This window comes from Heptranchias perlo, chromosome 10 (assembly GCF_035084215.1).
Source record: "Heptranchias perlo isolate sHepPer1 chromosome 10, sHepPer1.hap1, whole genome shotgun sequence".
Classification (NCBI taxonomy): Eukaryota; Metazoa; Chordata; class Chondrichthyes; order Hexanchiformes; family Hexanchidae; genus Heptranchias; species Heptranchias perlo.
Window position 1 is genome coordinate 57,390,443 of NC_090334.1, and position 23,019 is coordinate 57,413,461.

Here is a 23,019-nt window from a genome sequence, read left to right on the forward strand (position 1 = left end):
CGGGACGTTTGTCTGGGTGCCTTTCATGGTTGAATACCTGCCTGTGTGTGGCCTGAGAGTTGTGGGTGGGCCGCTTGCAACAGTGGTAACGTGTAAAGGTGAGAGGAAGCATCTGATTGAAAGAGTTAAGTACTGTTGGAAAGAGTTTATTGGTATGTGGGTGATGGGGGTATAGTGAGTGGAGCAGTGGATGCGGCTAGTGGTGCAGTTGGTAGGAGACGCCACTTGACAATTGACCTCCCTCACCTTGATGACTCATGTCAAAGTATTGAATTTCTTCCTGCACTGCATTCATGTTCATGATGCTGTGCACCTGGCATTGACTTCGTCCCCTGCTGCCTCTCACTGCCTTTTGGGAATATGTCTGGAGAGCCTCTTGCCCCCGCTTCTCCGGATATAGGATGCACCTCCTCTGTCCACCTCTTGCACCCAAGGCCTCTAGTGCATCAGCAGAGAACCTTGATGCATGCTCTCTCGCAGGCCTGGTACAAACTCAGATCAGCAGATTTGTGAGGTCTGGCATGCAGATTGGAAGATGTGGGATTTAGTAATGCGCAACCTTTATGAATGTTTTAACATTCCTCATCAGTTTGTAAACATAGGGACGGGAGCTGCATCTGTGTTTTGCAAGTGCGATGTCTGATCTCTGTACAGACTCCGTGCAAACAGCAGACTCTTATTTTCAGCAAATAACAGGTTCCAGCTACCTTTAAGAGATTTTTAACAGACAGCCTGCCTTTAAGAGATTGGAGCTCCCCCTGCTGGTGGAAAGTGCGAATTGCATGGATTCCTCGTGTCAAGGCTGATTTGGAACACTGCTTGAAAGTAAGTCCTCAGGCCTCACGAAACTCTTGTCCTGCCTGCGCAGGGGCCATTGGACGTGGGGTAATAGCAGATCACACTACCCCCGCCCAATAATAGGCCCTATCCAAATTTTTCCCCCACTGTTATCTATACTCTGAGATTGATTAGTAATAGCAATCTGAAATGTGCAGCATGGTGTAACTGTAACTGATGTCAGCAACACTCGTTCATCTTTTCACTCAATACCACAAAAAGATTTAATTTCAGGATAAATTTTGCATTAATATTTTACCACATATTTCCAAACGAGTACAAAAATGAGGGGAAAAGTTTGATCTAAAATGATTTTATAGAGAATAAGTAAATCGTACAAGACCAGCACCGTTTGGAAATGAGCCATTCACTGTGAAGAATTCCAGAGTTCCAGTTCTTGTAGTTTGATCTTCTTTACTCGTGGCCAGTTCTATTACTGACTGATCTTTTCCACTGTGCACTGATTTCATCTGCTACAGTTTCATCTTTTCCATAATGCAACCTTCTTGCAGTCTGACTTATTCCACTGTTCGCTGGTACAATCTAAGTTTTTAAACACTCTTGTTTCTTTTTATGAACTTTTGTGTTAATTAGTGTCAGCCGTGGCTCATTGGTACCACTTTTGCCTCTGAGTCTAATGGTTGTGGGTTCAAATCCCACTCCAGGGACTTGAGCACATAATCCAGGCTAACACTCCAGTACAGTACTGAGGGAGTGCTGCTCTGTCGGAGGTACCGTCTTTCGGATGAAACGTAAGAACAAAAGAATTGGAGCAGGAGTAGACCATATGGCCCCTCAAGCCTGCTCCGCCATTCAATAAGATCATGGCTAATCTTTGGCCTCAACTCCACTTACCAGCCCGATCCCCATATCCCTTGCCTCCCCTAGAGTCCAAAAAACGATGTATCTCAGCCTTGAATATATTCAATGACTCAGCATCCACGGCCCTCTGGGGTAGAGAATTCCAAAGATTCACAAGCCTCTGAGTGAAGAAATTCCTCCTCATCTCAGTCTTAAATGGCCGACCCCATATCCTGTGACTATGCCCCTTAGTTCTAGACTCTCCAGCGAGGGGAAACAACCTCTCAGCATCTACACTGTCAAGCTCCCTCAGAATCTTATATGTTTCATTGAGATCACCTCTCGTTCTTCTAAACTCCAGAGAGTATAGGCCCATTCTATTCAATCTCTCCTCATAGGACAACCCTCTGCGATAAAAGGGGTGGTACTACCTACCGCCCCTCCTGCAGCAGTACAAGGAGTACCCAACGTTCCTCCGACATGCGTAATCGAACAACAAGGGATTCCAGTGGTAAATTTCCCCCCGCAACCGCCCCCCACCCCCATTCCCCAATGATGGGGACTGGCCTGTCCTAAGTATTTGTTTCTGTCACGGTGTGACCTACATGAACGATCGTGTGTAACCGCTGAGGTTAGAGAACCCCTGAACATTTGATGTATCAGGATATGTCTGAGCCTCAGTATCAAGTCTTGGCTCAGGAGCGGTGTGTTAATCGATTACGTGACCAGCTGCAACAGACAATGGTCTTTGCAGCCGTTAATATTGGACAATCTAAAAAAGTCAACAAAGTGTATTTTGATACCAAAGTCAAAGCAGTGGAATGGGATGTGGGACAGACAGTGATGGTAAAAACACACCAATCAACAGGGCCGTTCGCGGCTCGCTTTTCTGGACCATATCCCATTGTGGATAAAGCCGGTCCATCTGTGTACAAAGTAGCCCTGGAAAAAGGGAAAAGGAAAATAGTTCCATGTCAACCAACTAACAGAGTACAAGGGAAGACGTACATGGTGCAATGAGCCCGATGGAGGAAGAGATTACTCACCTCCCTCCTATGCTATGGGACAAGGAGGATTATAACATATTACACCCACCTGTGGGAGGACAGAGAGCCTTCAGCCTTAGGCGACTGAGACAAAGGCCAGTCGTCCACCTGATAGGTGCACTCCACCATGGGATTACAGACAAAGACGGTTACAAGACATAAATGGCAGAAGATATTTACACGATAGCGAATTAAAGAAAAGGGTAATAAGATATTAACAAAGAACAGACATTACCCATGTTCTGTTTTGTCCTAGATCCTGACTTAAGACCAACATCGAGAAAGGCAAATGAAACATTATCGAGAATGAAATTACTATATATATGTTAATATTGTGTATAAACGGATTTCAAGAAAGAAATGAAGAATGTATAATAACGGGATATCAAGGTAGCGACCCAACAGGGCAAAACTGGAATGGGAAGTTGGGATGGGTAAGAGAAGAAGAAGTTAGACTACAATGTAAATGGACAGGAGAGAGTGGTACACCAAGCCTCTCCGTGGCCTGGAAGGAAGGAGAGATCCTGGATGGTAACATAGATGGAAACCTAATTAAGGAAACCTTAAAGACTAGCATTTAATAAAAGGCATGAGGGACAGTTTAGCTGTGGCACTATCTTTTACAAATATGGCGATTAATGTTGTCTGGGACAATGTTACAACCACCCCACTCACCAATGGTACGGGGACCCACTGTAGAAAGAGGCAGAGAGATGAGAATGGTTAGGAATCAGAGTCACAACTGGAACAGCAGCCTGTAACCAGATAGACAGAGAGAGCATGCAGGAACAAATGAGGGACCTTTTAAAGAGCATGAATAAAGGGGATAGAGATCTGATATAGGAAACCCAATGGGATACAATATCAATAGCTGGAATAACAAAAGGCATGGAGCAAATAATGGCAAGAGTAAATGACATAATGGGACTCAAACACGTTATAATGGGATATTTAGGGAAATAAAAAGGTCCAAGAAGAGGTTAAGTAAAATAAACAAACAGTATAACTTAGACCAGGTTGGGAATGTTTAGTCTATGTTTCAATAATATTGTATTGAACAGTAAAGCTCTTCCAGGGCTCATGACTGAGATGAAATGGTTAATTGATAGTTTTCTCTGTGTCTTTGCCTGGCCATTACCCAAAACATCGGAACCTTGAAGGCGGAGATAAGCAAAAGTCTCCAGAAACCCCACCCCCAATCTCTTGCACAACATGAAGTAGTTAATGTGGCTCAGGAGAGTGAGAAAACTTTTAATGTAGGCACTGACACTTACTCCATAGAGAAACCAACTAATTAAAGTAAAGAACATAGAATTTGGAGTTTCAAGATTCAGCGTTATGTTTCTTTGAGCGAACAATGAAATTGGGACAACTGAGGGCAAGGGAGAAATGATACTGAGCAAGAATTATCCACAAAATGGATAATGGTAAAAGGAGGGCTGGAGGATCTTTTAAGTCCAAGATTTCATGATAATATTATACACTGTAATTTTCTGACAAACTTGTTGAAGATGAAACAAGCTAATGTGCTTATTGAACAAAATAATACAAAAGCTCGTAAATCAGGAGTGCTGGGAGACAATATATAATGTTGGACAACATGATTAACATGGCTTTAATATGTACGCAATGTATACTAGTGTTTATTACGATAATCTGCTTATGTGCATTGCGACGTTTAATCCACAATCATAGCAAAGCAATATTCTTTGTACGTATGTCACGGCAAACCTGTCCTGCACAGGAACACGACCCGATGATAAGGAAAACTTAACAACCATAGACAATGCTCAAGGTGTGTGAAAGTGGATCAGTCAAAAAATTGGTCAGATCCACTTGAGGAGGGACTGTAAGGATTTTCGTCATTGGATCAAACCCCTTTTCAATCTTTTGAACTACTGGACTATTCAACATAAAGGGTTAACCAGTTCCTTTAAGGATTTGAACATTCACTTAGATAGTCTATTAACAGTACATTTGAAAGCAAGGGATAACTTGCCCAGGATATTACAATATAAATGCACAATTACAGAACAGCAAAGTGCAGACTGTTTAAACTGGACAGTTGGACATAAGTTTAACATGCAGGAGCAATACAGTACAGAAACTGTAAACAGGACTCGACTTTCAATAACAACTGATAAGGAGAAGCTTCCAGAAGGTTTTCGATGTCAACAACTGCGAAGGACAAAGAACTGATAGAAGACCTGGGTTCACGTAGAGAGGAGGATGTAAAGGGTTCATGTGGTCCTTGAGTGGTTCATCCAGCCATCCATCCATTTGCTCAAAAGCATATAAGACATCGTAGCAGTGAAAACAACAGACAACATCGGAGAAGCTGGAAGAAGCTTCAAGAGTTAATGACTGCAGAATGAGCTCCTCCAACGAGATTTTGTTTCTGAACTTTCACAAAAGACTTTGATTCTGAGCTTTGACCAAACCACTTGGTCTCTAAACTTTGATGACAAAACAAACCTTGATGAGAAGAACTTAGACACATCACCTGTTACCACAGTAATCAACTCCTTACTTTTGGACCTAAACGACTGCTTTGACCTAGACGACTGCTTTGATGCATAAGGTTGTATCCATTACTTGCTCACTTTGCTTTGTGCCTGCTCCTGTGCTCTTTTAAATCATTAAGTAAAGAACGTTGCAAACCCCCACTTATAATATCGGGTAGAGTAATCCTTGTATTAATTGAATTGTTTCGTGCTTTCTATGCGCTCTTTTTAAATCACTAAATAAATAATCACTTTGATTAAGGAAATACCATGTCAGGGTGGCTTTCATTGCCTGACCTATCGTCCAGGTCCACATACCTCTGGGAAAGACCCGAAATTCCCTACAGAGCCACTCATTCGACTTTTAAGCAACTGATATTTTTTAAACGCTTCTATATATAAGTAACTAGGACTTACACCATGATGTGCCAACTATCTGTCTTAAACTGCCAATCTAACTGTCCCAAAGGTAACTATTTAATTGAGGCTTCAACATCCAGGAACCATTTCTAATTGTTATGCATTTAAGAATACTTAATTGTTGAATAAATGACAACTTGTGGAGTTTTATCGCAAATGCTGCACATTTCATTTGTGTTGTGTGTATATTTCCCATCCATCAGTAGGGGTGGACAGCTTGGAAACAGAAACCATCTCGTCCAGAGTTATTCTTCTGAGCCGAGAAACTGAATTTAGTATAGAAGATAATCAGCAGGTGGGTATGGACAATGTAAAATTCCCTGCCTCCCAACATAACTCTGACCACGGACTGGTGGAATCCCCAGAGAAATCACTCTGAGGGTTCCAGTGGTCCCCAATTAAGAGTTGCAATGGGCGAGCATCAAAGGTACCATCTTTCAGATGAGGGAATAGAAATTGGACCACATTATGCACATTTTAAAAGTGTAAAACAGACGCAACAAGGTCCAATTTCAGGGAGCGACGATCTGTGCCCGAGGACGCCTGAAATACATCGGACCAAAAATTGGCTTGGGCCATTTTTCAGGCATCCCTGGTGGCTGCCGAAAGCAGGCATTACATCCCTTACATAAGCTGAAGGGTTCTTCAGTGGCCGCAGCTGCCCCCAACTAAGGGTAAGTTTAAAAATAAACCTTGCTGTGGAGCCAGGAGGAGCAGGAGTGCCCCACCCAGCTCACAGCACTCCTAATAGCCACTGCCAGCCACGATCGTTCCACCCCCCCCCCCACCCCCACTCTTGCCAGCAACTCACCCACATTGTTTAAATGAGGCCCCAGGCCCAATTTCGGGTTGGCCTTGGTCCTCCCATTTTGAGCATATGGTGTTTGTGCAGCACTGATTCTGGGCCTAAAAATGGGCCCAGACAAATTTCTACCCGGACTTGTTAAACCAAGGCTCTGTCTGCCTGTTCAGGTAAACTTAAAAGATCCCATGGCACTTTTTCAAAGAAGAATGAGAGGTGATCTTATTGAAACATATAAGATCCTGAGGAGACTAGAAGGGGTAAATGCTGAGGGGATGTTTCCCTTTGTGGGAGAAACTAGAACTAGGGGCCACAGTTTAAAAATAAGGGGATGAGGAGAAATGTTTTCTCTCAGAGAGCTGTGCGTCTGTGGAACTCCCTGCCCCAGAGAGCGGTGGAGGCAGGGTCATTGAATATTTCTAAGGCTGAGTTAGATAGATTCCTGATTAACAAGGGAGTCAAAGGTTATAGTAGGTAGATGGAAAAGTAGGGTTGAGATCACATTCAGATCAGCCAAGATCTTATCAAATGGCAGAGCAGGCTCAAGGGGCCGAATGGCCTCCTCCTGCTCTTAATTTGTATGTATATTGGTAAGAGCAGGGAGTTCTCCTGGTGCTGTCCAACATTCATCCCTCAACAAACGTTATCAGCTGTGAAGCACTTCGAGTATCCTGAGGAGGTGAATGGTATCATTTAATGCAAGTTATACTGGAGCATCCATTGAAATTTAGGATTCCAATCATTCTTTATAAAATTTTGCACAACATAAAATATAGCTCTCCCTACACAAATTTTAGAATAAATCCCACAAAATGCCATACCAGTACATTTTATTTCAAAATCCTCGGATATGGAGGGCTGCCCATCACAGTTGCTCAGCATGATTACATTAACAGTTCTGCAATATATATAATTCTGTAGCTTTGAGTGTTCTGCTTTAATTTCCACCAGGACCCAAGCTTGAAATTGTAAAAGGCTTTCATTTGCAGACCCTATGAATATGAATCTGTTTGAATGGTACACACTCATATTTCCTAATCTTTAGTACCATAAAGAGATGAGGAAATACTTTGCAACGTCCAATTAGAAAATCTAACCAAGCTGAGAATAGCTAGTCAAAGGCAGGTGTTGCTAAAATAGGAAAGACAAATCAAATTAACATAAAAAAATTATGGCTGACTGAACACATGATATGAACTTTTTCATTTAGACAATATAATGGGCCGGATTTTCCTGTAAGTGGCGAACGAACGGCACCCTCTGTTTGTTAGACTTGCACTTGCCCATAGATTTTTCATGGGCTTTTGCACAGCAAGTTCCTCTCATGGGGCCCTTAATCCAACATGGCGCTCTCTCCCAGGCATCTGGGACCTGTGTGAATGGGGCAAGCAGCTGTGTATCCCCATAACCAAGCAGACTGAAGCATCTGAATAAGCCATGCAGAGGCTGAACCAGGAAGTGTAAGTTAGTATAGTAAATTCAATGTAAAATCAGGTACAGAAAGCGAAATAAAGAGAGGGTAAGAAATATTGAATTAAGAGACAGAGATAAAAGAGACAGAAAGAAAAAGTAAAAAAATAAAAAAACATTTATTTAAATGTCTAACAACAATTAAAATCTGAAGGAATGGGACTCCACACTTGTAAAAGTTAATTTTCAGTGCCTGCGAGGTTGTTTGGCAGTCATTAAGACTTACCACATCATTAGCAAGATAGTTAGACTTAAAATTACTTGATGTACCTTTTTTTAGTGAGATTAGTTCATATCCATCAGGTCAGTGCTGGAACTTCACACTGTTCCATTCATTTGAATGGAGATCCAGCCGGTGAGATGCCATTCTCGGGCAGCTTACAGTAGAGGGTTGCACCTAGTAGAGCAACTTCAGGATTTCCGCGTTTAACTACGCTTGTGCAGTCATCGGAAGTTGCTCGACCATTTGCACAGAAATAATGGTGAGCCCTGTTAGCCTCGTCGTTATTTTCAAAATCCAGACCAATATCACTCCACTGTAAAAACAAAAAGCAAATAACCCCAAATGCTGGAAATCTGAAACAAGGAAAGAAAATGTTGGAAACATTCAACAGGTCAATCAGCATCTGTGGAGAGAACAGGCAAGTTACAACAAATGTAAGGAATCTTACAACACCAGGTTATAGTCCAACTGTTTTATTTGAAAATATAATGGGCCGGATTTTCCTGTAAGTGGTGAACGAACGGCGCCCGCTGTTTGCTAGACTTGCACTTGCCCATAGATTTTTCATGGGCTTTTGCACAGCAAGTTCCTCTCATGGTGCCCTTAATCCAACATGGCGCTCTCTCCCGGGCATCTGGGACCTGTGTGAATGGGGCAAGCAGCTGTGTATCCCCATAACCAAGCAGACTGAAGCATCTTAATGAGCCACGCAGAGACTGAACCAGGAAGTGTAAGTTAGAATAGTTATGATTTTCAAATAAAACAGTTGGACTATAACCTGGTGTTGTAAGATTCCTTACATTTGTCAACCCCAGTCCATCACCGGCATCTCCACATCAAAGTTACAACAACAACAACTTGCATTTATATAACACCTTTAATGTAGGAAGATGTCCCAAGGCGCTTAGTAAAAAGTTACCATTTCAAGTATAACCTTTCATCAGTAATGGAAAATATTACAGATGAACAGCATTGAAAAACGTGTCAGTGTTTCTCGGAAACGGGGGGTTAGGGAGATGGGTTGCTGCTTGGGATGAGGACCTTCCATCGAAACGCCAAGCTGACAGGAGGTCTGCACCCTTGGTGTTGGCTTGCGTTTTTGTTTTCCTCAGATTACTGGATCCTGTTCCATTTTGACAGCATTTCCTTTCCATTTCAGACCTTCCTTACCACCCCTTCCCCCTCCCCCTCCTCCTCCCCCACCACAGTCACCATCACATCTACTTGCACGTTCTCTGTTTTTCGTAAAGGTCTTTAAGTTTTTTTATTATGCTTTTTTCTTACCATTTCACATTTGTATCACCAGCCATTTAATTACTTTGCAGATCATTCTACTTCCTCTCTCATACGTATGTCTGTGTATGTTCGTCTCCTTCCCCTTCACTTTCTGCTCCTTTTCAAATGCTGTTCATCCATCATTTTTGTCCAGTTTTGATGAAGGGTAATACCTGAAACGTAAACTTGCCTGTTCCCTGCACAGATGCTGACTGACATGCTGAGTGTTTCTCGCGTTTTTTGTTTCTGTTTAATCATTTCACTGCATCCTGTAGAAAGTTTGCACTATTATTCTCCAATCCTTACAATCCTTATTACCTTATTTAGTCTATTTTATGTATATTTTTAAGTTGATATAAATAAAAACCAATGTCAGTTTGCTACTCAGTCTTACAGTTTTTTTAGTAGTTGGATCCAAAAAATTAAATTGGTATTGTTGTATAATGGGCCATCATGGTCAACTGTTACAGAAAACAGTTTACAGAGGCTTTTCTGGTGGCATAACTAATGCACAATTATATCATCACATCACTCAACAATCCTTTCAATATTTTATACTTTAATTACACATTGTATGTGTTGGGTTTATATAGGATATTGTCATATATCCCTATTGCCCTTATATGGAGGTATTATAGAATATTGTCATACATCTATAACCTCTAATACAAGTTTGAAGAGTAGGAAACATTGAAACATCCAGTTAATACATCTTTGTTAAATCAGATAATAAAACACAACCCCTTACATGCAGTGCTTAAGAGATATAGGTAACAATACTCATGTACCAAGGCCTCCTTCAGGAGCTTGCAAGCATATCGTCTTGACTGCTTACACTAGCCTCAGCAAGACTAGATTGAAGTTCCCTGGGGCTCCAGTGTATTGTATCTTTTATAGGTTTAATTACATAGGACAATTGTGGGTGCCATATGTCATCATATTCTGTGTGTATGCTGTTGACACATAAGCTCGTTTACTGGTAAGGTTAGCTGCGACCATTTGTTGTGCATGTCTTTGGTGTCTTAGGTTGTTTATTACACTCTGGACAGTCCACACATGAGTGCACATTAGTTCTCAGTAGCATTTGTGCCAGACCTTGTGTGACCATTACAACCACTGCAGAATCAATCTTTAACATGTGGATATATATTTCATATTAACAAAAGCTTATTATGACCAATCTACCTGGTACACATATACTTACAATATGATGTTCTGTCTGCTGAAAACATTTTGGAAAAGATTGTGCTAAAGTTAACAGTGGAGATAATTAGCACCAAGCTTTGCTTCTGTGTAATCATCAATGTGCGGAATCACAGCATTGCTCTTCCAACAGAAACCTCCTTCCTTTCTGGCTTTTCCAATTTTTTATTGGAGATGCGTAAAATAAATATTTAAGATTACAAATGTTGATACGTATATCATAAATAGCTGAGGTGTACAAATAATAGCATTTTACTTACAGATTGCCTTCAATGTTCAGTTGTGCCCAGTTGTGCTTGTATCAACAATCATTGTATAAATCCGAAGTTATTCATTTTCACCAACAGAAGTCAATTAAAAATCTCTTATGTCTGACACTGCAATAAAGCCTGATTTATTAGGGTTATTACAAGGATGTTACTATTTATACAAATATTAAATGTACAATGATGTTAAATTAAAATAGTAACCTTATTAAGACCCCACAGTGAAACTACTTCAAGGTTCAAATTGTTTCTTACAAAACCATCCCAATTTGAAATGATGGAATTTTCACTAGATAAAATCCTCATTAACTATGCATTATCTGATACATAGGGGATAATTTTGATTTTGGGTGATAGTGTAAAACCTGCAATATGTGAGATAGATCGCTTTTTGGCAACCAAAGGTATTAAGGGATATGGGCCAAAGGCAGGTATATGGAGTTAGATCACAGATCAGCCATGATCTTATCAAATGGCGGAGCAGGCACGAGGGGCTGAATGGCCTACTCCTGTTCCTATGTTCCTATATGGATTCAGCTGCATGTTATGCATCTCTCCTGATTTTCATTTCTATTGAAGTCAAGTTCTCCTGATGTACTGGCCATCATTCCTCCCTCAACTAATACTCCCACACCCCCCAAACAAAAAGCAAAAGATAAACTATTAGTCATCTCATTGTTGTTTGTGTGATTTTTGCTGTATGGAAAATAACTGTCACATTTACCTTCTTCGCAAAAGTAAACTTTAAAGTAACTCATTGTTTGTGAAGCACTTGAGCCATTTCTGAGAGATTTTTAAGGTGCTATATAAATGCAAGGCTTAATTGAAAATCACCAGCTCAAAATGTAGGAATCACATGCTGGTGTCTTACAAAGTCTTAATATAAACATCAAACCGGTGTCATATTAATACTGCCGTTGTTGTTCTGCTTGGACCATTTTGAGGTTGGGAGACCAACTATACAATGGATTGAAAGCTAAAGATCTCAATAGAAATGTCACCTAGAATCATCTTCATATGTTGAAGCAAGCACATAGAAATGTGAAAATAAATTGGCTGATTTTATTGATGGTCACACATTCCACTGCACCACAGAGACCAGCCCTAGATGTGACGGTATGTTGCACTAACTTTGTAACATTATAAAATCTTGAGAAACTATCTGCATTGGCTCATAATCCAATAAGGAATTCAGGAGAAACTTCTTTACTCAGAGGGTGATGAGAATGTGGAACTCACTACCACATGGAGTGGTTCAGGGGAATAGCATAGATGTATTTAAGGGGAGGCTAGATAAGTACATGAGGGAGAAAGGAATAGAAGGATATGTTGATATGGTGAGATGAAGTAAGGTGGGAGGAGCTTTGTGTGGAACATAAATACCGTCATAGACCTGTTGGGCCATATGGCCTGTTTCTGTGCTGTAAAATTCTATATAATAAACGTTTGTAGCAATATATGAAGGAAAGTCACTAATTACAATTTGTTATAATTTTCTTTAACTATGCCCAGCTCTACTGAAATGCCACCATTTCTATGCCCAAATTATGGTTCAAAAACTCCATATTTGTGCAACATAGCATTAGTCCAAAAGTAATGCATATAGTGCACACTACCTGTACACTTCCTTTAACACATTCGTCATCACATCTTCCCCAATCAATTGGTTGCTGACATCTCTATTATAAAACAATGTATCCTCCAACTCACAGTGAGCAACATCATGGGAGACCCGCTGGTGTGTATATGAGAACAGCCCATGAAAACCAGAAACTCCTGAGCTGGTGGCACTCAAACGGATAATAGACCTTTCAGTATGTTGTCTTTTCCAATAGTTAAACACATTTACAGAGTGCAGTATTAAATTTTTATTAATTTCTGAGTGTAGGCAGATCCCATTGAAACTAAATTAAATTTAGATCTATTAAAGTCAAAGTGTTTTGATTTTAATGAAGCTTAAGTATCTCTTTTTGTTTTTGTAATAACACACAATACCATCAACGCAGACACAAGACAGTCATCAGATTTATTATATGGTTGAAAAACATTGCATTATTATGCCTCTACAATTTTTGAATTAATCTAAATTATTGTCATGCACCAGCTCATGTATTTAATCTTTTATTTAATTTTTCTGAATAAATGAAGGACATAGAAACCATTGGTGTATATTGAATAGTGAGAGATTAAAAATTCCACTCTTTTTTACTTGCCAATGAATTGCTTTAACAGAGAGAAAATAAATCATTTCTATCCATAAATTAAATACTTTATATTTTTAAAAAATGACTTTTTGTAAATTTTCTTTTTTTAAATCACCAAGAAGTCATATTTGGAACCTTGAAATAATCAAAATATTTGTTTGAGTTAAAAAGGGAAAATCTCCACAAGTTGCTGATCACAAAAAAGGGGTGGAGAGACAATCAATAGGCCAAGTAATCCTGCACCATTCATGTACATCTCCTAGTTGCTGGAGAGAAGCAAAGGCAAAGGCCAGGAAGTAGGTTACATGTCTGCCTTCTCTGTCGGAAAATGCTCCATAACTTGTGACAGCTAAAAGGATAAAGGGAAATTTCCAAAAGTCAATAAGTCAGTATATAGATAAGTAAATCATTCTTCATCATAGTTAATTATTAGTTATGCCAGAGGCATTCTACGCAGTAATGAAAACCGCAGCAGTCTCTCATCAATTTCAACGATATTAGTTATTGATATTAGAGCTCTAATTTTGTCTTGTGCTTCTACCTTGTATTTATAATAATTGAGCATTTACAATAATACAAATATTTAAATGCATACTTTGACTATTTTCCTAATTAGACAGTAAAGCTAGTGTCTAGCTACATATCACTGAAATATTATAAATGAATATAAAATAATAAGCTGGTGTTGAATGATATTGGGCTAGATTTTGCTGCAGTGGGGCATCTAGCAGCATGCCCCATTAGTTAGTCTTGTTCTTGCATGTTTAGGTTTTAAAATTTTTGCCTACAAAGTTGCTGGAAGTGCGAGCTGGTAACGGCGCAGCGAGGGGGACATCTGGGACCTTGGTAAACAACGGGACAAACAAGGTATCTCCTTAACCAATGAGATAAAAGGATTGAGAAATAAACAGAGGATGGACTGAGAAGGGGGGTGAATTCAATTTCAAATCAGGTACAGAAAGAGAAATAGAGAGGGAAAGAAAGGTTGCATTAAGAGAGAGAGAAAAAAAAGAGACAGAAAGGAAAAGCAAGAAAAAAAATGCAAAACATTGAAATTTGTCATTTTTAAAATCTCCTTAAACAATTCACAACCTGAAGGCATGAGACCCCACTCTTATAATTGTTTACTTAATGAGCAAGAGAGGTTGATTAACAGTCATTAAAAATGATCATGTTGTTAAAAGGGTACTTAAGCTGTTAATTACTAAACTTAACTTCCTGTGGCAAGTTTAATGAACAATTAATGCAAATGCAGCAACTTCATGAAAATCACAGGGAGGTAAATCACATTGGAAATTCATGTTTTGATTATATTTTCATCAGTTATATTACAACAAGCTTTAAAATTAATTGCTAAAAGTTTTACTTCTCCCATGTTTAATTATTCACCTCCTGCCATTCGTATTGCTGTCATCATTAGTAGCTTACAGCTCATAGTGACTAAACACCTTTCACTGATCCTTGAAAATTTAGAGTAGAAGTGGTTGCAAGTAGTCCTGTTGAGAATAATTGAAATTCTACGAACAAGTGATTGTTTGACAGGTTGTCTAATTTGATCAATGCAAACTCTTTTATTGTCTTGTGAAACCTTATGTTTATTTTATATTTGAAATTTACTTTCGTCTCACATGTTGCTTATCATCATCTCTGTCAACACTTAGGGCTCTATTTTCTCTCTGAACTAAGTTTACCAAAAGTAGGTATGAGTAATATTGGTGATGAATTTCCTTTCTTGCCACCTGAATAGTAAGAATGGGATCTGTAGGGTGTTTGGGGTTGTTCTCACCCTATTGATCGGTGCAGATATCTGGTCCTCGGTCTAGCCAAGGAACACTTATACCTCATGGATCGGGGGTTCAGGAAAACGGGACTTATGCTAACGCACCCGATGATGGATCACGTAGCCGAATAGCACAGAGAACACACAAACTCGGTGTTTGAATTGAATTGGAATGTTGGTTTTATTATACCGTCAACACAATGAATATAACAATAAAAACGGTCCTACACAGTACATTGAGTTACACACACCCACTACAATACTTTATCCCGCTAAACTAAGAGGTTGGTGGGGACCCTGGAGACACCTATCACACACACACACACACGTATGGTCGAGTCTCACCAATCTTTTGCACTTGCAGGTCTGGCTGACCGGTTCTCTCACGTAGGGTTTGTTGGTTTCGCTGGAAGCTGCTCTCCTCCCTGGAGAGATCGGGTGAAAAAAAAATAGCGAGCAGGATTTAAGAGGGAGAAAGAGAAAGAGAGAGAGAGCTGGAAAAGAGATAAGAGGTAAGAGGCAAGAGAGAGAGGGGTTTCGAGCTTCCATTTATATACCCCTCTCTTATAATAGTTTTCGTCATTAAATGAGGCACTTCCATGTCTGTTTAAACAGTTCTTACAAAGTCCTTAAGAGTCCTTGATGGCTTTTGATGGTCTCTCATCATGTTGCAATTGCTTCGCTCGATGGGCCATTGTTCTTCGAATTCATTCCGATCATCGAGCATTGCCACACAAGGCTCCCTTTTCATCCCACGTCCTAGGTGTCGATTGGTTTTGCATCAGAACCGAGGCATGGCCCCGCCATGTCTGGAGCAGTTGCCTCTCTCAATGGCCTACTGCCTCTCGAATTAGTGCTGATCATTGACCACCTGCTGTAGGTTTTGCATTAAAACAGAGACATGTCTGAAGCAGTAATTCCTTCACATTCCACTGTGTGTGTTGTTGATTCGTCTGGTGACCTCTCGCCTATCCTTCCATCTTAGGATTTTCGTCAAAGGCCAAAGTTTTAGATCCTCAGGGAAAAGGTGGAATTCCCAGAATTCTTACAGATCAATATCAAAAGAAATGGAAAATCCTCCTTCTCTGGTTTGTAATCAATATCTAATTGTTTAGCAATCCAAATTTTACATTTAAAGTGTTGTGTAATAAATTATAATACTGATTCTCAACAAATAATCAAGGGAAAAAATGGGAAGAACTCTATCTTAATTACTGCTGATGCAGCCAGAAGTCAGGATGTCAAGCAAAGTGTCTCTTTCCTCTCAATTAACTAACTTCAAAGGTAAACACATGGGATCTACATAGCTTTCATCTTTAAATTTTGTTTATAATACTGCTGTAAATTTGTATTTATTAAAAATTTACAGCTGATTTGTCAAAGACGTTTACATCTAAATGATGTGGCATTGTTAACATCACTTGCAGTTTGGAGTGAAGACATCCATCTTTTCATAACTGAGTTGACCTGGGCTGTAAAGTAGGAATTTCATATTAAACTGATATAAACGGTTGATGCACATTTCCTGCAATTTTTATAGGAAATGACCAAGCAGATCAAGTGATAGATTGGAAATATAATGCACCTGCTACATGATTTGAAGTAAAGCCACCGTAAATGGAAAGGAGACATTGGGGATAATTTTAATGGTGGAAACCAGGCAGTTGGGCAGTTAAAATCACTTGGGTTACTTACCCGCCCTCAAGCTGACCACAGGGAACAGGAATTTTGGCCATATGGTGCATAAAAATTGAAATATTGGATCATTTGAGTTGAGAAACTTTGGAGTCTAAATTTAACATCATTGCGCCTGTTTTATGTGCCTAAAACAGGTGCAACGATAACCAATTTAGCAGGGCAGAGGCCCGGGCCCAAATGGTGCAGACTTTTAGGTCACTGTTAAATTGGTCACGGTCTTTTTTTAGACGGCCCTAGCAACCACCTGAAATGAGTGCAGGCCTGATTTCAATATTGAAATGAGGCTCCTGCACCCATTTCTGCCCGGATTGTTAAATTTGTTTGCCTTAGTCGGAGCTTGCGATATGCTAGCTCTGACTGGTATTTCCAGGCCTTGCACAGCCAAACCAAGGCTGCTCAAAAAATGCCCCAAAACTTCTAGGAACGTGGTATTTGTAGAGTTGGAATGAGCAGGAGTGCTCCTCCTGGCTCCACAAAACAACTGCGGGCTGCTGCCAGCCCAACCTCCCCCCTCCACACACCCAACCCCGATTGCCTTTGACCCCCATAATTATCTGTGGGCTTCAGTGCGGGCCTACATTGCTAAGATCCCGACAGGCGAGTTCATCGGAGCTCCTAATTGATGCCCACAACTTCCCCGAATTATTACAATGCGACCCGAGAATGAATTTAGTCCTCGGGCCTCTCTGTTCCAGCACATCGCCTATGCGTGCCACTGGAATTGTGCCCAATTTGGAGCGCTAACGAATTTAGGTCCATTTGAATTTAGAAGAGTAGACTGTATATAGAAGACAATTATAAAATTGAGGTTAGTATCAAAATTGCACCCATTTCTATTTTCTTATTTTGATGATACGGTCTAACACCTGCAAATATATATACACATATTTATGACATCAAAATTCCATAGAAAACCCAATGGTTGCACCAGAATCACGCCCGCTGGTGTTTTCCGACACTGACGCCCCCATCCCCCTCCCCCCACCCCAACCCACCCACCCGGATTTTGCGGAGTCAGTGGTAGGGCACCTTATTTGCATGGGGCAGGCAGGTACAATCATCACTTGCAGGACATCTTTGGCATCCTGCTTGCCCCATGCCAGCTGGAATTTGGCTGACTCTCCACCCGTGGGATGGAGAGGAGCTCAGGCACCCCCTTACCCTGGTAATGCTCCGATTGGCTTCCAACAAAAACTGTGCTTTTTTTAAACTGTTTTGCTTCTTTGGGAATCCAGGCCTTGTGTCTGGCCTGAACCACATGATGAGGCCCACATGCACCCTAGTTAGAGGCCTGTATTCCTCATACCAATACTATGTCAGATCCCCAGAGCCGCGAGAGTGGGAACTCTGGCTTAGGGAGTCTCCACCCCTGACTTCGCACTCCCGGACCTTTGTTTGCCTTGTAAAGAGTGGATAGAAATTCCATTCATTTCCAGGCAATCAAGAAACTCCCAGAAATGGTGGGGACCTAACTTAACTGGGTCTCCCCTGGTTTCTTGGGGCTTCTGCTAGTCTCCCGTCGCAGTTACAGCAGGATTCCAATAGAACCCCGAATATTTATTTGCTTGTTGATCGACTGTTTAATTAATTTATTTGGCAGTTAAAACCTCAACGGTTCTTCTTGTTTCTCTGCTGTTTTTGAAGGCATGAGGGGAGTTGCAGGAAGAGGCTGGCCGTTTTAGTGACCACCCAGGCACTATCCAGAAAAAACATTTGCCACCATTCCTGGATCTGCCATCTTGTCACTTCCTCACCAAATCCATCGTGCCATTTTGCTTGCACAAGCACCATCACAGAGACACCCACTCACGTGGAATTACTGTGAGTCAGAAGAGTTGCCACCAGCTGAAGCACTGGGCACTAGAGAGAATGAGGACCTGGGAGTGGAAGAGAGGAAGATCCACAATCTTCAATGGAAGAGGAAAAGATGACTGCTCTCGACTGAAGACCAAGGAGTCCAGATCTCAGGGATCCAGTCTTCAAAAGAGCAATGATTTGGGAGCATAGATCTCTTGTGAAAGCAATGGAGTTGGTTTTCACACATGTGGTTGAGATGAATATGAATATGGATACATGAGAGGAGTCCACCAGCCACATCTGCAACACATTTCAGGAAGTATGTCATGACCAGCAGACCACCCAGGAGACAGTCACATCCCAGGAGATTTCTGTGGCATTAAAATACCAGGAAAAGCTTTTAAAAAGCTTTGGAGAGGCGCCCACCACTGCTTCCATAGATGCTTTCAGCAAGACAATATCACAGGGCTTGCAAAAGCTGATTGGGATTATTCGGTCTGTGATGACACTCATCAGTAGCACCTCTGAGCCTGTGCTCTGCATCAGTGGGCTGCAAAGATTGAGCATGGGTGTTGATGTCCATCTGGAGGGTGGCAATGTCTGTATTCTTAAAGCCCTGTCCAATGCCTTCTCACGAGGGAGATTCAGACATGGGTTTGGCATTCCTTGCCACTGCAAGAGAAAGGCTGTTGGAAGCTGATCATTCTGGGATAGCTGCTTTCCTGAGATGAGGGTCACCGCAGGTTTCAAAGGCTCCAGGGGAACCATCCCAGTCACTGCTGTCAGTTATGCTCTCCTCACTCTGGCAGCTGGCAGGCGTCACCCCTGTTCCACTTCCTCTCCTTGCTGCACACCCTCCTCGTGCTGTGGGGCTGCAGGTGCTTCCTCCCTCTTGTCATCGTCATCATTGCCTTAAGGTTCTGGAAACAGCAAACCTTTCTTCATGGAAATGCTATGAAGCATGCAACATGCTACAGTGGTTCTGGAGACTCTGGTTGGGCTGTACTGCATTGCTCCGTTGGATTTATCCAGGCACCTACAATCAGAATTCAGAATGTCTATTGTCTACTCTATGACACTTCTTGTTTCTTGCGTGGGCCTTGTTATATCTGTTCTCCCCATCTCTCCATGGAAGCCTCAGTGGAGTTATCAGCCATAAGTGAAGGTCACCAACGATATGAGACCTTGAATCATGAGGGCTGGAATGGTAGATTATTGCGTGATGCAAGAGTCATGGCAGCTCCCCGGGTATCTAGCATTGACATGTAGGATCAGGTGATTACCATCGCACACTAGCTGCACATTGATGAATTGGAAACCTTTTCTGATCATAAAATAGAGGGGCTTTCCATTGGGAGCTTTGAGTAGCACAGCAGTTCCATCCATTGCTCCCTGCACCTATGGGAAGGAAGCCAGTAAACCTATCGAACTGGATCGCTCTCTCTCTTTTTACTTCCCTGGTTCTGTTGGGGTAGAGATTGTGCAGACCCTCTTGCAGAGAGCTTTATTGACCTTCTTGATGCAGTTGCTGACTGGCTAATGTGGGAACGCATCCAGATACAAAGAAGTTTAAGGCAGTGGAGACCTGGACTGGTACAGACAGTGCTGGTGGAAATGGGCTGCAGGTCTTCAGCCAACATATGTTAGGGCATATGTCCCTATACTGAAAAGTACACAACTGAGTTAAATTAAATGGCATTTAGTGCGTTTCCTACAAGGGACTTTCCAAAAGCTGCACTTTATTACACAGTATTTTAACAATAGTGTCTAAACAAGAATATACATATTCATCTCCCCCACAGCAAATTTCAACCTGCACTTGTGGCATTCTAACAGACTTTTACCACTCGGGAACGTGCTTTGTAACTATTGTGAATTCTGATACATCACACTGCAAAGTTCTGATATTATTGAGATAAATCCATTGCAGTCTTACTCAACTAATGCTCCTTTAGTCATTTTCAGTCTTTCTGTGCTTTCCTGAAAGGCACTCGAGTGAATTGTTCAGCTTTAACAAATCATGACAACTGGAAAAGTAGGAATGTAATCTTCCCTGAAGAGGCAAAATACCATTTAAGAGATTGTAAAAATATATAAGGGAGAATTTTAACTCCCAGGTGGGAAGCCGTCGGGTTGCTAACAGTGGGAGGCCCAGTCCATTTTAATGGCTGGGCCTCATTAACATCCCACTGGCCAGCTGCTCGCCCGTAAAGGTCATCCAAAGGCAGCTCGTCGACTTTGGGCCTACAAAGATAGGGCATACTAAGGGCAGCCAGCCAGGTGATCGGGTAAGTTGTAGAGTTGAGGGGGGAGGATCGGTAGAGTTTATGGGTGGCTCCTCCTGGTCCCTCAAAGTTACCTGATAGGGACACCACTGGGTGTCTGCCAAGTTTTACGTTCTGCTCAGTTGGCTGTTAAAATTGCATCAGGGTCCGATGTAAATGATAGGACCCCGATTTGCATATCTTTAGGAGGCAGGCACCTCACTCATCCAAGAAAATAGCAGCGGTGAAATGGCCTCGGGACGGGAAACAAGCAGGAAATGCAGGACACGGGTTTTTATTCTCGCTCCGTCCAGTTTCTGTCAGGTGGAGGGAGTTTTAATTCCCCCTGTAGTCTCATAAACACTGGAAACCATGTTGAAAGCTGTTAAATTTTCACCACAAACATAATATTTCATTTTATGGTGTGGCCACATAATTTGAGAACGTAATATTTGACAATGCTTAATTTAATTACTGTTATATCTTTAGTACAACTAGGAGATGGCTGCATAAAACTACACCACATCTCTGTTTTGCAAACTCTAGTAAAAGCAAAATAGTGCTTGCATATTAGAGAATCATAGAATCATAGAAAGGTTACAGCACAGAAGGAGGCCATTTGGCCCATCGAATTCTATGTAAGAGCAATCCAGCTAGTCCCACTCCCCTGCCCTATCCCCTAGCCCTGCAATTTTTTTCCTTTCAATTACTTATCCAGTTCCCTTTTGAAGGCCATAATTAAATTTGCCTCCACACCCCCTCAGGCAGTGCATTCCAGATCCTAACCACTCCACTGTGTAAAAAAGTTTTTCCTCATGTCACCTTTGGTTCTTTTGCCAATCACCTTAAATCTATGTCCTCTGGTTCTTGACCCTTCCACCAATGGGAACAGTTTCTCTCTATCTACTCTGTCTCGACCCTTCATGATTTTGAATACCTCTATCAAATCTCCTCGCAAACCTCTCTGTTCCAAGGAGAACAACCTCAACTTCTCCAGTCTATCCACATAACTAAAGTCCATCATCCCTGGAATCATTCTAAAAAATCTCTTGTGCACCCTCTCTAAGGCCTTCACGTCTTTCCTAAATTGCAGTGCCCAGAACTGGACACAATACTCCAGTTGTGGCCAGACCAGTGTTTTGTAAAGTTCATCATGACTTCCATACTTTTGTACTCTCTGCCTCTATTTATAAGGCCCAGGACCCCGTATGCTTTTTTAACTGCTTTCTCAACCTGCCCTGCCACCTTCAACGATTTGTGCACATATACCCCCAGATCTCTCTGTTCCTGTACCCCTTTTAAAGTTGTGCCCTCTAGTTTATATTGCCTCTCCTCGTTCTTCCTACCGATATATATCACTTCACATTTTTCTGCGTTAAATTTTATCTGCTACGTGTCCGCCCATGACACCAGCCTGTCTATATCCTCTTCAAATCTATCACTATCCTCCTCACTGTTCACTACACTTCCAAGTTTTGTGTCATCTGCAAATTTTGAAATTGTGCCGTGTACACCCAAATCTAAGTCATTAATCAAGAAAAGTATTCGAGATGAAAGTCTGGCCAGTGGAAGTGTTGTGTTCTCTCCCTTATGTATATTTATTATTTAGTTACTAGACATCAATCAATTTAGAATAATGGATATTCTTTGTCGATACATGCAGCTCATTTAATGTTGGCCCAATGTAACTTGTACAGTACACAGACAAAAACATTCACAAATCAAATTGTTATTAAATTCAAGCTTTGGCAAAACAATGGACTTTTGAATGGATCTTTGCAGTTATTTCGCAACAAGGCCATGTTTTTGAAACGTACATTATAAAATAGCTGGCAACAAGATAGGATTGAATTTTTTTTAAGAGGGCACATTAAGAGGAGACCTAAAGGCCAATGCAAAACAATTAGCGATAAAGAGCAGAAATAATAACATTTGTTGAAATCTACAGACACTAGCACCTTAGATAACATCAGATCATCTCATTGCTTTATTTCAGAATTCTTATACAGAACATCTAGCTGTTCAACATTTATGTGCTCTATATATCACATAAAGAAATAGCAGCTCTACAGCAATCTTCTTAATGAGATGCCAAGTGTCAAGTTCTAGACATGTACTTTGTGCGTCGACATTACTGGTGGCAATGTCAGTGGCATCAATGGGCATTAAATATATCTTGTGTGTTGCAAATGTCATTTAAAGGTTAAGTGGTTCGTAACTGATGCTTTAATTGCTGCATAAGAAATATGCTTCCTATTATCTTAAAATATGAAACCAGATCATTATCTGGAATTCTATTGTTCAATAGTACTGCCATCATACCAATGACAAAATGTGTCATTAACAAACCAAAAATTGTCAAAATGCAATAAGCGGTAAATTAAAGAGTTAATAATGATCGCCAATAATCGCCAGTTATCTCATCATAC

General features: G+C 41.0%; 1 long non-coding RNA gene across 1 annotated transcript; it reads left to right on the plus strand.

Moving 5' to 3' along the window:
- The first annotated feature begins 15,126 nt into the window (after positions 1–15,126).
- On the plus strand, positions 15,127–22,307 carry LOC137326161 (uncharacterized). The gene is made up of 3 exons (XR_010964127.1): positions 15,127–15,343; positions 15,817–15,919; positions 18,174–22,307. It is a non-coding gene; the product is annotated as an uncharacterized lncRNA (long non-coding RNA).
- The last annotated feature ends 712 nt before the right edge of the window (positions 22,308–23,019 follow it).